Source organism: Jaculus jaculus, chromosome 6 (genome assembly GCF_020740685.1).
Source record: "Jaculus jaculus isolate mJacJac1 chromosome 6, mJacJac1.mat.Y.cur, whole genome shotgun sequence".
NCBI classification, from domain to species: Eukaryota; Metazoa; Chordata; class Mammalia; order Rodentia; family Dipodidae; genus Jaculus; species Jaculus jaculus.
Genome location: NC_059107.1, coordinates 59,480,848 through 59,484,522, shown reverse-complemented (window position 1 = coordinate 59,484,522; position 3,675 = coordinate 59,480,848). Strand labels below are relative to the sequence as shown.

At 45.7% G+C, this 3,675-nt stretch overlaps 1 pseudogene; it reads right to left on the bottom strand.

Moving 5' to 3' along the window:
- Positions 1 to 1,714: 1,714 nt before the first annotated feature.
- LOC101596625 lies at positions 1,715 to 2,645 on the bottom strand (annotated as a pseudogene).
- Between the last annotated feature and the right edge of the window lie 1,030 nt (positions 2,646 to 3,675).

Here is a 3,675-nt window from a genome sequence, read left to right as displayed (position 1 = left end):
AAACCGGAGAGGGCTAGATTTGGTGTTCTTAAAGGAAGGGGGACTCTGTGTAGCCCTCAAAGAAGAATGTTGTTTTACTTAGATAAGACTGGGCTAATACAAAATAGCCTTGATAAAGTTAAAAGAAATCTAGAGGATAGAAAAAGGACTCGAGAACAACAAGAATCTTGGTATAAAAATTGGTTTTCCACATCTCCCTGGCTAACTACTTTGCTTCCCAGTCTTTTAGGCCCTTTTGTTGGATTCCTTTTGCTTATCTCCTTTGGCCCCTGGGCCTTCAGACGACTAACCAGTTTCATTAAGAGTCAGGTAGATTCTGCAATCAAGCTGGTGGAAGTCCACTACCTCGCCTCACCACAGAAGAAACATCTGCCGCTGACCCGCCAAAAGAACAAGACAACCCCCTATCTCTACCCTTAGACTTTACCTCCCTGCAAAAACCCACCCTGGGGTGGAAATTTTGGTCCCGCCCCTCCAAATAATAACTCAGGTCTCTGCGACCCCTCATACTAATTGGCTACCAAACATATTTCCTCCAGGATCCTTATGTGGCATTGACGGTCTTGTTGAGAGCAAAATGCGTTACATTTCCACAAAGTGAGTGGTCTGGTAAGTCAGCGACGGAACGGGTGGCTAAGTCTCGACCCGCCTAAGACAGGACGACCTCGCTGAGAGGAGGCCAATCCAATGACAGGTAAGGGTCCAGCACTGCCCTTCTAACAGGCTCAGACCGTTTGTGCCCCTTGTTCTAAGGTCAATCCAAATGACTTTATCGAAATCAATGACCTATGAGTAACAGCACTCAACCTACTCTGGGGAACTGCTCGCCTCTCTGATGTCAGGTTGCTGTCAGGTTGCTCCTCTGGATCCATTTCTACTCTTAAACAAAAATAATCGGCCACCAAAACAAGCCCTTCTTTGGGACATCATTAAGGGGTCGCGGTAACTTCCCTATCCTAGTCCTTGTATACAGAAGAGGGGGAGATGTTGGAGACGAGGAGATGAGCCCTGAACAGATCTTTGCCCTGAAATAACCTCTGACCTGAGATAACTTCTGCCCTGAGCAACTTCCGACCTTTCCTCATCCCCCCACCCTGCCATACCTAACTGATTCCATCCCCTCACCCCGCCACACCTAACTAATTAACATCCTGCCTGGTGACTGCAGAGACGTGAGAACTATACCGTGAATTCTTGGAATAACTGCAAACTGTCCTAGGCCAAAGGCCAAGAAGATTCTGTAACTTTCCACCACCTGCCTCCTCCAGCCACCCCCCCCAGACCCTAACCCTAACCCTTAAAAAGGCCTCTGTGGCTCAATAAAATTGGACTCTTGACAAGTGTACATTTGCTTGAGTCTCTTCCTCTCTCTCACCCATCTTATTTCAGGTTGGGGTCCTCCTTGCCCCCACGAATAACGAGGTCCCGCGGGTCGGGACATTTGACTACATGCACGGGAAGCATGAACGTTCTACTTGTATGCAAAAAGGTACAAAAACAACTAGAATATAAAAGTTTTGGTGATATAAGGCCATCTGTTCAAGTCCACCTTGGAAACCTGTAACAGATATTTAAATACTACAGTGAAAAGGCATCTTATACTTTTAAAAACATCTGAATTCGCTATGATTAAGTATGTAAAAAAAAATCATTTCCCATTGAGAGCACGTTGTCCTTTGAAGAAGGGGAGGTGGAGGGAAGGGCACCACTATGGCTAATGCTTCAGCCACGGGTCGGCTTCAATGGAGGCCTTGTGGCGGTGGCCATAGTCGCACAGGAGCTCCTCTCCCGTCCGATGTCACGCCAGGCGATGAGGATGAGGTGAGGCACGCCATCCATGTAGTTTAGTTTGGCAGTTCCCACATTTGCTGTGGTTGATCAGTCTCCCTAGGCGATTTGTCTCTCGAGTGGCATCCACGCAGTATGTTTTGCTCAGATACTGAAAATAGCACATGTAACAGCCCGTGGAGGGGTCTTGTGCATACAGCCTCCCGCTTCTTGGCGTCAGTGATCTCAATGAGGTCCCCTGGTATTCCACCACAAAGTCGCCCCTGCAGAACTGCCTTTACCATCTAGGAGGTCAATCTTCATGCCTTCTTCCTTACCATTCTCAATCAGCTCATCTATTCTTTTCCGTTCTTGAGACTGCAGCTCAGCTTTGCTCTTCCTGAAGCTCCTTCGGACTGGGTAGAAATCTTTGAGTTTGCGATTCTGCTGCGTTTTTCCTTGAGCTTTTTTCCAGGGGGGCTGCTTGCCCTTGAGGGGCTTTTTCAGAGCTTGCTTGGTGACAACTGTATTGGTAGAATCAAATGATGGGGGTGGAGTTTTTGGAGGTTCTGATGCTTCAGATTTTTGGTTTGGAAAAGGTGCCAGGGGACCTCCCCTGGCATCTTTGATCTTCTGTTCCTCAGACTTCATGGTGTTTCTTATGGCATTCCCAGCATTTCTTTTCTCTTCTCGTTTCCTGTAGATCCCAGCTAATGGTTTCCCTTGGCATTTGACTTCGTGCTCTACAACTGAATTCTCTTCCTGAAGGGGAGTACGCATTCCAGACCACTTGTTCGGGCTCATGTAGGAATCATCTTTGATTGCCCAGCAAACACATTCTCCTGCAGCCCCGCCAGGCCCATGGTGGTGTGCCCTGCGCCCTCGCTGCCCGGGCCGCCGCAGCGCCCCCATCCCCCATGGCCTGCGAGCAGTAGCCGGGCTCCCGCGTGCCGCCCAGAACTGGGGACACAGGGAGGGAGGGAGGGAGAGAGGCGCAGCGCGTCCGCCGCCACCCACCATCCGGCTCCGGCCAGGGGACGGGGCTCCAAGGATGTTTTTAGATGTTTGTTGGCCATCTGCATTTCTTCTTTTGAGAACTCTCTATTTAGTTCCATAGCCCATCTTTTGATTATTATTTTGCTTTTTGAGTTCTTTGTAAATCCTAGATATTAATCCTATATCAGATGTATAGCTCACAAAGATTTTTGTCCCGTTCTATGGAATACCTCTTTCCTCTATTCACAGTGTTCTTTGCTGTACAAAAACTGTAAATTTATGAGGGCCTAATGTTTGATCCATTGTCTACTCCCTAGAAACTGGGTTCTTTCTATTCAGAAAGTATTTGCATAGGCATATATGTTGAAGTGTTTCCCCTACTTTTTTCCCCTAGTGTTTTTCAGAGTTTCAGGTCTGATATTAAGGTCTGTGATACAGTTGGACTTGATTCTTGTGCATGGAGAGAAAAATCAAATTTCATCTTTCTACATAAAGATATGTAGTTTTCCTAGAAAAATTTGCTAAAGAAGCTGTCTTTTCCTTTGTAAATATTTTTGACATTTTTGTCAAAGAAAAGATGGTTGTAGCTGCCTGGGTTTACGTCTGGTTTTTCTGTTCTATTGCACTGATCTACTTGTATGTTTTTGTACCAGCGTCATGCTGTTTTAGCCACTTTGGCTTGGTAATATATCTTAAAATCAGGTATGGTGATCCGGCCTTATTTATTCATCTATTTATTTATGCTCCGAATTGTTATGGCTATGCAAGTTTTTTTTTTTTTGCGTGTTTTTAAATGAATTTTTGGATTTGTTTTTCTATTTCAGTAAATAATGCCACATGAATTTTGATGGGGATTGCATTATATCTATTGTTTTTAGTATGACAGACGCTTTTACAATATCAATTATTTCA